This window comes from Cynocephalus volans, chromosome 2 (assembly GCF_027409185.1).
Source record: "Cynocephalus volans isolate mCynVol1 chromosome 2, mCynVol1.pri, whole genome shotgun sequence".
Taxonomy (NCBI): domain Eukaryota; kingdom Metazoa; phylum Chordata; class Mammalia; order Dermoptera; family Cynocephalidae; genus Cynocephalus; species Cynocephalus volans.
In genome coordinates, this window is record NC_084461.1 from 160586465 (window position 1) to 160601355 (window position 14891).

The following is a 14891-nucleotide window of genomic DNA, read 5'->3' on the forward strand; positions in this document are numbered from 1 at the left end:
ACCTAGGCTCCCATCTTCTGGCATATCTATCTGATTTTTCCAGATCACTAGCCATGAATAGCCAGTCCTAGGAATGCAATGATTGCTGGGTCAGGAGTCTTGAGATAATTTTTTTATTTGGAAAGATGTCATCATAATATTAGAAACAGTCTTAAAAGAAAGCAAAACTTATATTGCTACTGCAGTCAAATATAACAATAGGTCCACAAACAAGTTTGTAATCTTCCTCCATCCCCAAATCTATTCCACCCATCTGTCTTTCCCATTAGAATTAATGGCAATTCCACTTCATTTACTCAGACCAAAACTCTAAGAGCCATCCTCCTACTTCTCTCCCACGCATCCTGTACCCAGTCTGTCTGGAAGTCCTGTTGACTATACCTTCAAACTATGTGTAGGATCCAGCACCTCAGCATCTCCGCAGCCACCTTCATCCCTCACCTGGGCAACCATGTCTCTCTGCTCTTCCTTGATCTACCCAGTAGCCAAGTTTCCACACATAACAGCCACAGGGATCCTGGCATTTCCCATCTCGAAACTGCACAGTGGCTCCCCAATTAACTTGGAATAAAAATCCAAAGTCCTTAGAATAATCTACAGAGACCAACACCAGCAGGCCTGCATGCCTCTCTGACTTGGTCTCCCCTTCACATACTCTATTTCAGCCACACCACCCTCATTGGTGTTCCTTGAGGCTACCTCAAGGCCTTCACACTAGCTATCCTTTCTGCTCTTAAAGCTCTTCCATACATCTCCATCACGCACCCCCTCACCTCTTTCAAATCTTTTCTCAAATGTCACTTCGGTGAGGTCTTCCCTGGCCACCTATTTAAACCTGCCCCTCACCCACAGCACTGCCAGTCTCCCATAGTCAGCCATTTATTTCTTCCAACACTCTTCTCCCCTGACTCCCACACCACCACATTCTCTTCGGTGTCCTCCTTTCTGGCTGCTCCTTCTCAGGCTTCCTATCTGGCTTCTTCCTCTTGTCCTCTGCCCAATATTTAAATGCTGAGGCTCCCAGGTACTCTTTCCTGGGCCCTCCTATCTTCTTATTTTACATTTTCTTTTCAGGTGATCCCACAGAAATCAAATGGCTTCCATTATCAACTTCCTATCAAAGACACCCAAATACTCTTCCCCAAAGCCCTTCTCTGTCCTCTAGGCCCACATATTCAACTGCTTGCTTGACTTTTCAATTTGGTCTCCTCATAGATACCTCTAATTCAAGTGTCCAAAACTAAACTCACAGTATTCTTCCCAGCTGCTGTCCCAGTATTCCCATTCTCAGTAAATAGCTCTATCATCCAACTGGTTAAGTGAAAGAAATCCAGAAGTCTTCCACAAAGTCCCCACACCCAGTTAGTCAACAAACCCCGCAAAGTTCATTTTCCAATTACTTCATGACTCTTCTCACTCATTCTCTCCTTTGGCCTGATTGGTATTCTTTCCAGAAACTCCCTCCTCGTTTACATCTCTCTTCATGTGTGATTTGTTAGTTGTTACATCATATTCTAAAATCCACTCCCCAGAAGGTGAGGGTTGTCTTTTCTGGAACACTGAAGAAAGATTTACCCCATCCCCTTTTTCATATTTCCTGTGGCTTTTTAAAACATTTTACTTATTTTTTTGGTCTAGAGTTTCACTGCAAATATGGGACTGAAGAGCATGTGAGAAGCCCAGATATCGCCATGGCTAAGCTATAAAGCTGAAGACTTTTTATAGACGCCATAAGGAATCCAAGTAAAACCCAGAATATTCGGCAGGAACTTGGAATAGGGGGCGTGGGTGGAGGACACTTGGGAATTTCAGTTCAATCATGGGATGATAGTTATTTAAGTACAATTAAAAATCCCAGCATTTTCTTGCCTCATTTCACAATGAAGGATGTATTTACCATCTTGTGTCTGGTCTTGCCTTATTTAATCCTTGTATTGTTATTTCAATTATTTTTGTTTTGAACATTTCTCCCCAACTAGATTATGATCTTAAGAACAGACACCACCGTTTACCTTAAAATATTCATATATTTCTATATTTGTTCAATTCAGTGAATATTTACCTGTGGGTAGATCCTGGCTCCTCTGATTTCTATGGACTCCAGAGATTTGTTTTTCTCTTCATAAAATGAGGATAATGAAACCTGTCCTTCCTCTCTGGCAAGGTATTCGTGAGGATCAAGTGGAACCATAGCTCTTTTCCCTTTTAAAATGGGAAAGAGCTACATAAATATCTGTGGCATTTAGAAGTTCACAGATAGTAATCGGAAAGTACCAGGGGACTAGTATGTTTGAGCTTTCAGGGGGAAACATTCTCAATAGAAAGCTCTGAATATCCCCTCCCTAAGGAAGTTTCTCCTGTTTCTCACCTGGCCTCCTTTTTCAGGGCTCTTAGAGTGTAATTATGTCATAGAGAAAGCTGGTCTGTTTTAACAATGTTATAAATTCTGACTATCACCAGAGGTTTTTGTTTGTTTTTTTTTTAAGTCTGAATTTACATTTAAATCAGACACATTTATTTGCCCGGGTCAATATTTCCTCAGACCTGCTCCATTAGCAGGGGTGTATCTGATTACATAGTGAGTATTGTAAACCAGGAATTCGGATGCCAGGAGGCTGAGGTCTTCCTGTACTGGACCTTCACTTGTGTGTGGGAGGGGACGGGAGGCAGAGAGCAGGAAGCAGAGGGAGAAGGGTAGGAGAGGGGAATGGTCAAGGGAGCACAGTAAGAAATAGAAGTGTCTTTTTGCCTTCAGGATATTTCAGGTCACTCATTCTCAAGAAATAACAAAGAAACAAGTAAAAAACTGAAGTCAGTTCAGAAGTACTGATGTAAGGAAGTGTTTAGAAGGATGGCAAATTAATCAGGAATATCTCCTTGGAGTAGGTGGGTCACCAACAAGGTCTTGAAAGGAACTAGAGGAGAGAAGAACTGGTTTGATGGTCATAATCTTCTTCAAGTACAACCAAGCTCAAATAGGAAAATTTATTCTCTTTATAATCTAAGCTAGGTCTGCTATCAGGAGCTTGGATTCTGGTCCTGATTCTAATGACCAGCTCATCACAATCTTGACCAAATTCTTTAACTTCTCTCTGTCTCTCTAAAACACTGCCTTGTGTAGGAACAGTTAAAAAGTACATTGCGGAAAACAATGATAACTATTACCCCCAAATTATAACCTTATAATTCCTTTATCTATTTTGAAATGGGTTTTAAACCAGAACAACCATTTCTAGTTGTTAGAAACATTTAAAATAATTGTTAGCAATAATCTTTATTAACCATAAAAAGGGAAACACATCTATTAAGGTTTTGAATTACAGTTCTCTGGTCTTTTGCTGAATGTGTGATTCACTCTTTTCTACCTTCTTTTGGGACAAAGGTGTGGTTCACATGTGGCCCCCACTCAGAACCAACACTGGGCTCCTTCAAAACAATGGAAAATATAAGTCGAAAGCAGTCTAACACTCCCAGGAACACTGACCCTTCTAATAAATCAAACCCATTTGAGGTCATGTCTGTGGGTACGTCAAGTTTACTTGCTTGCATTCTGACACGACTTCTTGTGGGTGAAAAACAATTGGAATTTCAGCCTGAGTATTGGGTGTAATGTATGAAATGGAACAGCGACTCAAGAGTGAGGAGAATATTCCAAGAAAAAGTCTTGATTTACCTTTTTCTAGGCTTTAAAAATATCTGGAACACCACAGGCAGTTTGTTCCAGAGAACAGATCGGGGATGGTTGGCCTCAGGGACATGGAGACTCCATACTCATCTCTTCCTGCTCAGCCTGGGGTGCCACCTCCTCCTTCTCCACCTGCTGAAGTCCTTGGATTTTATTACCAGCTCAAATGCTACTCTGTCCTTGAAATCTCAGTACACTGTCAGCACTGATTTTTCTTTGCCTTGTATTGGAATTCATCATGGTACAGCTGCCCCTGGTCTTATTCCTTCCCATATTTCTCAGTTCCACATCATCCACAGCTGTATATTGAGAGGACGCGAGTGGAAGTGTGAACAGGTGCAGGGATATAGTAGACAGGAGCATCCATGGAAGAAACTCAGGTTTTAGTGAAGCACTATGTGGAAATCCTCCCAGGGAAGCTGTGGAATCAGAATTAAGAAAGAGGAATAGAAGAGAGTTACAAAATGTTGAAGATTTAAACTGATAAGTTTTGAGAAAATAAAAAAAGAAATGTGTTATAGTGGATGAGATAGGACTTTGGGCTATAACCTGAGAGAAATTTATAGACTCTGGTAAACCAAATCCCTAGAGAAGAAATGCAGCCAAGAAAATGTTAAAAACTTGTGTTTCTGTTGCTTATAACAAAAATACCTGGAACTGTGTACTTTGTGAGAAAACAAAATTTATTTCTTACAGTTTTGGAGGCTGGGAAGTCCAAAGTCCAGGGAAAACATCTGGTGAAGGCCTTGGTGGTGGTGACAGTAAATGCAGTGGTCTCACATGGCAGAATGGCAGAGCCTATAAAGATAACTTCTCATGTGCTTTCCTTTTAAAGCCCTCATAACTACACCCATGACTACCATTAAACCATTCACTATGGCAGGGTTCTCACAATCTAATCACCTGTTCGAGGCCCCATCTTTCAATTATCATAATAAGATTTCCCACCCTCAATATTTACAGTGGGGATTAAGCTTCCATGACTTTGGGGGACCATTCAATCTACTGCATTCTGCCCCTGCTCCCAGCTCCCAACTCATCTTTTTCACATGCAAATACATTCATTCCATCCCCAAAGTCTTAACTTGTTTCAGCTCAAAAGTCCAAAGTTCACAGTTCCATCTGTGAAATCAAAACAAGTTATCTACTTCCAAGATACAATGGTGGGACAAACATAGGGTACATATTCCCATTCAGAAAGGGAGAAATAGGCCATATGAATGGGTAACAGGTCCTAAGCAAGTCTGCAGTCATCAAATCTTAAAGCTGAAGATTCCTGTACCTTGACTCCATGTTCAGTGTTCTCTGCATGTTGGTGTGGGGGCTGGATCCCCAAGTCCTTAAGCAGCTCCACTTCTATGGCTTTACTGGTCTCTGGTCACGGTTTAGCCCTCCCATGCTGGCACTGCATGCTGGTGGCTCTATAGTTGTGGGGTCTCCATGGTGGTTTCACTCGCACAGCTCCACTAGGCATGCTTCTGGTGGGGGTTTTCTGTACAACTCTGACCCCACATTTCCACTCAGCATTACTCTAGTGAAGGCACTGTGTGATGACTCTGCCCCTGTGACATCTCTTCCTGGGCCCCCAGCCTTTTCCATTCTTCGTTGAAATTGGGGTGGAGGCTCCCAAGCCTCCATAGCTCTGGCATTCTGTGAGCCTGCAAACATAACACCACATGGATGCCACCAAGGCTTCTGGCTTGTATTTTCTGAACCTGCAGGTCCAGCCACACCTGAGGCCTGTTTAGCCACAGCTGGACCAGCCAAAGCAGCTTCTGGAGGTGGCCCTGAGCAGCAAGCCCACAGAGGGTACCTCAGGCCTGTTCCTGAGACCATTCAGTCTCCCTAGGTCCCTGGACCTGTGATGGAAGGGTTGGCCTCAGAGGCTTCTGCAGGACCTTTTCCTCCTTCTCTTGATAATCCCTTTCTAGGGGCCAACCCGTGGCTCACTTGGGAGAGTGTGGTGCTGATAACACCAAGGCCATGGGTTCGGATCCCTATATAGGGATGGCCAGTTAGCTCACTTGGGTGAGTGTGATGCTGACAACACCAAGTCAAGGGTTAAGATCTCCTTACAGGTCATTAAAAAAAAAAAAAAAAAAAAAGGAGAGTGTGGTGTTGATAATCCCTTTCTTTTGTACTAGTCTCTTTAGTAAATGGCCCCTGGGCTACACCATTGCATTTTTCTTCTGAAAATGCTCTCTGGTTCTCTACCACATGTCCAAGCTGCACATTTTCCAAATGTTTACACTCTGCTTCCATTTTAATTACACATTCTGGCTTTAAGGCATGCCTTTTCTGCCATAACTCAGCATAGGCTGTTGCAAGTAGCCGTGCAGCTTCCTGAATGTTTTGTTGCTCAGAAATTTCTTCTGCCAAATTCCCTGGGTCAGCACCTTGAAGTTCCACGTTCTGTAAAGTCTTTGAGCATGAACAGAATGCAGCCAAGTTCCTTGCCAGTTCATAGCAAGGGATCTTTGCCCTAGTTTCCAATAAACTTCTCAATTACATCTAAAAATCTTAGAATGGCCTTTATTGTCCATATTTCTATTGGCATTTTGGTCACCACCACTTAACCAGTCTCTAAGAAGTTCCAAATTTTCCTTCATTTTTTTGTCTTCTGAGTCCTCCAAACTCCTCCAACCTGTGCCCAACACCCAGTTCCAAAGCTGCTTCCACATTTTCAAGTATTTGTTATAAGCAATCCCCCACTTCTCTGGTACTAATTTTCTGTATTAGTCTGTTTCTGTTGCTTATAATAAAAATAACTGGAACTGGGTAATTTGTGAGAAAGTGAAATTTATTGCTTACAGTTTTGGAGGCTGGGAAGTCCAAAGTCCAGGGAAAACATCTGGTGAAGGCCTTGGTGGTGGTGACAGTAATGCAGGGGTCTCACATGGCAGAATGGCAGAGCAGAGAGATTGATATAACTCCAAATGTACTTTCCTTTTAAAGCCCTCAGAACCATGCCCATGACCACCATTAAACCATTCACTATGGCAGGGTCCTCACAATCTAATCACCTATTCCAGGCCCGATCTTTCAATTATCATAATAAGATTTCCAACACTCAACAGTTACAGTGGGAATTAAGCTTCAGTGACTTTGGGGGACCATTAAGTTCACTGCAAATTGGTAGCAAATTATATGAGTTTGACTTAAGAGGGCCAAGTTTGTGGAGTAATAGAAAATAGAAAAATAGGCATCACAAAATAATACATTGTTTTCCCATTTAAAAAGTAAGGAAGTATAATTTGAAAAGTGAGTATGGGAAAACATGAATTTAGGCCTATGCAGAGAGATGCCATAGCACAGTGGTTAAGAGCGCACTCGAGAGCCTATTGCCTTGGGTTCAGATGCCAGCTGCACCACAAAGCTTTGTGCCCATGTGAAAATTCTTGACCTCTCTGCCTAAGTTTCCCTACCTGCCAAGTGGGAAATTAATAACGGCCACGGCATGGTATTGTGAAAATGGAGGGGTTGCCAGGAATGGTGCCTGGCACATAATACCATATTGTGTTGTTTTATTATATAAAATTTGAAAGATCTAGTTGATCATTTATTTGGAACAAATAAGGGAACTTAAGGGATAATCTGATCAAATCCTCTGTGATTCCGTAGATGAGGAAACAGTGTTCTTATATGACCTTTATTAGTCATTTGAAACTCATTATCTACTAGTCTCCTTGGATAATTCTTAAATAGCTTTCATGTATTTAAACCTTCCACTATGATTCTTATGTGCCCTAATAGTATTAGGAACACATAGCAGAGCTTAATAAATACTTCTTAGATTTTTTAAAATACAAAATTGCAAATTTATCTCATTGGCAACTATTTATACATTAGCAATGATTAGCTTTTTTTTTTTGCTTATTTGTTTTTTGGGTTTTTGTTGTTGTCATTGTTGTTTTTGGGGGGTGGCTGGCTGAGGGGATCCAAACAAGTTTGTTGTTGTTGTTTTTAAATGCTATTTTGGAAGATCCACATGTCCCTGGCAGAAGAGTCTGGACAAGAAAATGTTAACACAGGCAGAGAAAGCTCCAGAAGGGTTTGTGGCCTGGGCTGCAGGTTTTGCTGGGTCTTGGCAGTCAGAGGGAAAAAAGTATGTTTACTAAAAACATTTGAAGAAAGCTAAAGGAAGGGATACCAAGGACCGTGGCCTGTATTTTACAAGTGTTCCTCACTGTCTAGCTGCATCACTCTGCCTCGTGCTGATTCCACAAACATGTGGAGCCTTTGGCCACATGCTGGACACTGGGCAACTGGGATACAAAGGCAACATAAACATAGCTCCTGCCCTCTGATGCTCACAGCCTTTGGAGAAACAGACATGTCAACAGCCTTTCAACACTACCCAGGCCATGGAGGGAGGTCCTGCAAGGCCCCAGAGCTCAGAACCCAGACCTGACAGCCTAGCTGCCCAGGGGACTTGAAGAAGCCTTGACCAGGAGGTGACATTTATCCTTACCTTTAGCAGAGTTTAAGAGAACATCCTTAACAGTAGGAAGGCAGGGTAGTGCGGCACTTTACTAAACTGTCCATTTGTGAGCAGTTTCAGACAACTGATTTTCTGCTGGGGGAGGGGGAATTAGAGTGGGGAAGATGAGAGTAAAAGGAAAAACCAAATCTAATGGTCCAAATTCTGAGGAGATGAACAGACTTGGCCTATATGGGACAGAGAGTGCATCTCCCAATAACTGGTACAGGCAAGAATAATCAGTGGGAAAGTAGCTGGGCAACAGGTTATTCATACAGGTGCAAAGTACACCCCACAAATCATTTAGTAATTTCAAAAGGAAAAATGTTCTTTTTTGTATTGTATCAAAGTTACACCCATCCCTGCACATCCGTTTGGCCCTGCCTGCCTCTCAGGACCCACTTGTCCTGATTCCTGTGTAAGGCAGCCCCCCGTAAGGGTTGTGAAGCTCCAGCTTCCACCTTATTACCTTACTTCCTACAATGATGGGCACCTCTGTATTTGGCAAGGCTGTCATTATACCTGCCAGGGAGGGAACTGCAGCAGCTCCCATGCACAGGTCTAACGCGACAGGACCCATGGCTGCCCTGGTCTTTCCAGTGGCTGCCCAGAGGCACCGATTAACACAATCCAGAGTACAGGTACATTAACACCCCGTGAACTCTGTTCTGTAAAGGACTCCTCCAGGATGAAATGGTGCTACACAGTATCTCCAAAGATGTTTCATATGGCCATGCAACCTGTCACGCTGTTTATGAAGCCATGGCCAGCTCAGCAGTGGACCACCTAGTATTTCTCCTCCTCCTTTTCTGCCTCAATTCTTTTTTTCCACTCTTGCTTTCAAAGGATTGCACCCCTCATTAGCATGTTATCTTTGCCTCAGTTTCTATTTCTAAGAAAAGGTACTTTTCCATGGAGATATGGCTGTTACTTTCTCAACCAAATCATCATCTTGAGCATTACTATTGGTGGGAAAACCCAATATATAACCTTCCTCATGGGATACCTATGTAGTATTCTTGCAAAAATATGTTTAACTCAAATCTAATCAAGCCTTCAGAACTGTCTTCCATTTTAAGGAAAATACAGGCTTAAAAGTAAAAGTTAAAGGACACCATCAGGAAACAATCAGATAAATCAAGGATGTGCAACTTACTATAAGTCAGCTGGCCAGACTCTTCAAATGTCAACATTCCAAATCAAAACTAAACAAATTAAGATGGGGGAGTTTTTCCAGATTAACCTCCAGATGGAATCCACAAAACTTGATTAGATCATGAGTGGGAATTGCATAAATATCTTTAGGGGACAACTGGGAAAATTTAAATTGTGATTGCAGAATGATTGCTAAATTTCTTAGATGTGATAGTGGTAGGTGACTATATTGGAGACTGTGGTTACTCTTAGGAGATTCATATTAAAGCTTTTAAGGATCATGATGTCATACTGACAGCTTATTTTCAAAAATGGTGTGTATCTATGTGTTTGTGGAGAAAGAAGAGAGAAAGCAAATGTGGTAAAACATTAACAACCATTGAATCTAGATGGAAAGCATTTTTGGTTCTATTCTTTTGACATTTTTAAGTGTTTGGAAATTTTCATAATAAAAAGTAGGGAGATAAATACCAAGAAAAACTAGGTAAAATTTAGGATATATTTCTATTTGAAGGAATGTTTTAAATTACATTTTATTTTCCTCAACGAGTTTCAAGTAAGCAGACAGTAATTTATCGGGACTAATTCATCCACCTCAAAATGGATATTCACAACAGAATTGCTGTGCTTTCAAAAGCTCTATACCTCATGCATGTTTCTAGCAATTTCCCCAGCAGAAAAAATTCAATGTCATTTCTGCACACTCAAATTCCTGTTGGCAGAATAACAGCAAGTAGTACAGGGAGCTGCTTCCTTTAAAAAGCTGCATTCAGCACACAAACTGCTAAGAACTGAGGCACTGTGGAGAAATTCTCCTGTAGAAGTAAATTTCTATTGATCTGGGAGAGGCATGAGTTATTTTTTCCATGCATTCCAAATATTGTATAGGATCCACATTGGAGCAGCACCATTCTCTACAGCTGTATTGGCAACAGGTAGACACAGATTAACTAATAAGGTAAAATGCAGTTATTTCAGGCTTCTATTATTAGCACCACCTTGTGACTCACTGGGAAAACTCTTCCCCAATTTGTTTTGTTAATGTAACAGTTTTAGCTTTCCGTTATCTTTATTCCTCCCATCCCAACTTGCCCTCATCCCCAAGATGCCTCCAGGCAGAAGTGTTCCCAGTCTGCTGTCACCAGTCTGGCTGGCCCCAGGTTCCTCGATCCATGACTAGAGTTCCCAGGAAAGCATGCCCTCTAACGTTATATTCACGCTGGCTAAACTGGCTAGGCTGCGCTCTGGATTCTTAAAGGAGTTCCCCACAGGTCGGGTCATCTCAGCTCCACTCAGGGAGGAGGGTCCCCTCTCATACCACAGAATGCTCAGCATCCACAAATTTTCATTCTTCCCTTCTTTAATAGTAGAACTAATTCCTCAGTTAAGACTGGCCTCATGGCAGGCAACCCCGACATCTTAGTGGCTTATCAAAAGCAGCCATTTATTTTTCTTGTGGGTCAGCAGAGGCAGCTCTGCTTCAGGCTATGAACCGATTTGGTCATTTAACAAAATTACATTGAATGTAAATACTGCTATTTTTGGCTTAAAAATCTATCATCTTTTTTTTCTTTGTCCCATACCTGTTTTCTGGGCTTTGATTTTTCAAAAGAGTTCATTTTTTTTCTCTCCTAATAGTGAAATTATACTTTCTATTTTATGATTTCCCTAGATTTTACAATATGCATGAAATTACTAAAAACCTTTACCCCCATAGACTACCTCAATCCTTTTTACTCCTTGTTTCATATTATTGTTGTCTGCTATTTTAAGTCTATCTTAACAACTCTAGATTTTTGTGTGTGTGAAAGTGAAAACAGTTTTAATGTAACAGATAGGAAGTACAGACTCAGACAGTGCGGCCTAGCTCCAGAGACTGAGCAGGGCCCACACCAAGTTTAATACAAAAGTAAGAACTACACATTCACAGAACAACTCTAGATTTTAACTGTCTTGTGTAAAATGTTTATTTACATTTGCCCACACATTTCTCTGTTTTTCATTAATTTTTGCATCTCAGAACCCCATCTGGGATCACTTTCCTTCTGTATTAAAGTGTATTCTTTAGAATTTCCTTTAGTGAAGGAGAGGATGAATGAAACAGTCTGCAGAGGATGAATGAAACAAATTTTTCATTTTTCAAATGTAAATTTTTCAAATTTTTGTTTGCTTTAAAATGTGCGTATTTTGTCCTCATTCTTACAAGATTATTTAATTAGGTATAAGATACTAGGTTGAAGGGCTGGCCCATGGCTCACTTGGGAGAGTGTGGTACTGATAACACCAAGGCCACAGGTTCGGATCCCTTTATAGGGATGGCCGGTTAGCTCACTTGGAGAGTGTGGTGCTGACAACACCGGGTCGTAGGTTAAGATCCCTTTACCGGTCATCTTTAAAAAAAAAAAAAAAAAAAAACATTCTAGGTTGACAGTTATTTTCTATCTTTATATCCAATCTTTTGTTTCCATTGTTGCTGCTGAGGAATCTGTTGTTTTTTTGATAGTAATTTGTCTTTAGCTGTTAAGGCTTATTTTCTCTTTGATTTTCTACAGTTACACTATGATGTCTGTGTGATTTTTATAAACTTATTCTGCTTTGTATTCTTTGGACCTTTACATCTGTAGATTTGTACTTTTCATCAGTTCTGGAAATTTCTCAACTCAATTGTTTGTCCCTTCTGTTCTTTCCTTCTGAGACTACGATCAAATATATGTTAAAACTTCTCGGGCCGGCCCGTGGCTCACTCGGTAGAGTGCGGTGCTGATAACACCAAGGCCACGGGTTCGGATCCTATATAGGGATGGCCGGTTTGCTCACTGGCTGAGCGTGGTGCTGACAACACCAAGCCAAGGGTTGAGATCCCCTTACCGGTCATTTAAAAAAAAAAAAAAAAAAAAACTTCTCAATGATAGGGCCAGCCTGTGGCTCACTCGGGAGAGTGCGGTGCTGATAACACCAAGGCCACGGGTTTGGATCCTATATAGGGATGGCCGGTTTGCTCACTGGCTGAGCGTGGTGCTGACAAAACCAAGCCAAGGGTTGAGATCCCCTTACCGGTCATCTTTAAAAAACAAAAACAAAACAAAAAATAATTTCTCAATGATGCTTCCCTCCTTTAGATATTTTCCCATGTTTTTCTATTTCCACGCTGCACTTACTCTGGATAATTTCATACATATCTTTCAGTTCACCAATTCTCTTTTCTCCTGTATCCCAATCTGTTGCTAAATATATCTTTAATTTTTTAAAATTTCATTTCTTTGATCGTTTTATTCCATCTTTAAATATTTTAAGCAAAGTTATTTTACAAATGTACCTGATAATTCAATATGGGAAGTCTATATGGGGCTGTCCTTTTCTGCTGATTTTCACTCATACTGCCTTTTTTCTATGTACCTGATTATCTTTGACTGCTTGTTAATTATTCCCCCTGAAAATTATTTATAAGGGTTACCTGAGGTGTAGATTAAAGGAGTCCTCTTCCTAAGTTTTGTGTTTGGGATTTCCAGGTCTCAGGCTGTGTTTACCCAGAACTCAGTAAAGGCTGGTCCATAGCCACAGTTTGTCAGGGATGTTTTCTTTTACCTTTCTTTTTCTTCTACTGCTCTGCTCAGTAACAAGGGTACCGTCTGTACAGTCTCCTGAGGTTGAGGGAGGGAGATGGGTTTAGATCTGGTTTATGTTATCCTGACGTTGTAGCACTTTGGGAACCCTGCTTAATTTTGGAAAGGTTTCCTATAAGATTGATCACCTTGGGTGGGCCTGGCCCTGAACTTCTCTCTCACCCATTGTGGCTGGTGAATTGGCAACCCAACTGAGTAGCGTCAGCAGTCTAGAGTATAAGCTGCTTTGGCGTTTACCTGATTACAGGATCCCACTTTAAAACTGCCTTGGGGCTATGTACTCTTTTCAGCCTCAATGCTCTCTTCAGGAAGTGGGAGGGTGCTATGGTCTGAATGTTTGTGTCCCCCCACTCCCAAATCCGTATGTTGAAACCTAATCACCAGTGTGACTTGGGGGGTGATTAAATCATGAATGCAGACCTTTCATGAATGGAATTAGTGCCCTTATAAAAGAGGCCCAAGAGAGACTCCTTTCCCCTTCCATCATGTAAGGATGCAGCCAAAAGGTACCATCTAACAAACTGGAAATTGGACCTTCACCAGATATCAAGTCTGCTGGTGCCTTAATCTTGGACTTCCAAGCCTCCAGAACTGTGAGAAATAAATTTCTGTTGCCTATAAGCTGCTATGTTGTTATAGCAGCCTGAACTAAGAGGTCATACACCTACATTTTAAAAATGCAGTCTTTTTCACTGTTTTCAGTGGAAAATTGATGTAAATAAAGTATTGTCCCACCTTTTCTGTTTTTCTCTTTCCTAGACTTTTATGATGTTTTTCACTGCAGATTTCTAGATTTATATACTTTTTCTATTTTTTGGTTCTTGCCCATGACATTTTCCCATACATATTTAACTTAATAAAATCTAGAGTTAAAAAACACCTTGACCCTCCTCCCAAATAATACAAGCACTGTAGGCTTCTTTAACATAGATCTCCCAGCTTTTGTTTACCTACTATAGTCTAACATTTTTATTTTATTTTCAGCCCTACAAATTATACACTACTTAAAAAAAATTAAGTGTTTTGCTTTTCCTACAAGTTGGCAATTTTATTTTTCCTTCTTGCATATCATTTTCTGGAAGGGGGTGGGGTAGTCTCTAAACCATCTCACATCCTGGACTGGCCTGAGCAAGCTTAGCCACAGCAGCTCGTTGGATCTGTGCTACGATACCCACCTAGGGTGGCTGAAGACTAGGAAACCTCTCCATATCTGGGATTGGCCTGAGCAGCATGTATCTATCTGGCCCTAGGTAGACTTGAGGCATGGGCCATTTCCAGAGCATCCAAATAGACAGGGGCTTCCGTAGGAACGTGTCCCTGTACTCTGTGCAGTGGGGCATTCAGAATTCCCACCCTAGAGGTGGCTGCTGTCTCCTTTGTTACTTAACCTGTGTCTCCCCTGAAAGTAGGTGGTGCATTAGGTCAGGTTGGAGCTCAAGTAGGATAGGTGTATGTGTGTGTGTGGCAGTGGGGGGCCTTAGAGCCACAGGCACACAGACCAACTGCCCTGGCCACAGGGCACATGGGAACTTCACATAACCCAATTATCTAAAACAGTCAGAGCTGGTCTTATCTTCAGCAAATGGAAGACCCATCCATGCCCAATGACTATGAGAATAGCTGCTCCCAGCCTTCCCCTTTCTGCCCACGAGCTGCCCATCCTGCTAGAGCAGCCAGGATGCTTGAGCATTTCCTATGCTGCCTTTGATCAAGCTGTCCTATTTCCCACTTCTCCCTCAAAAAATTCCTAATTCAACATCCCACCCAGATGTCACCTCTACCTTCCCCTTCCTGGCTGGTTGTGGTCACTCTCCTCTGAACACCTGTAGAGGTTAGTTCAGACATCCATTAAGATGGTTTTGCTTGTGGTCTTTCTCCCTTACTTGCCCTTATCTACCAGGATCTACTCCTGCTGCCATCCTCTCTGCCCATTGCCTGGGACAGTGGA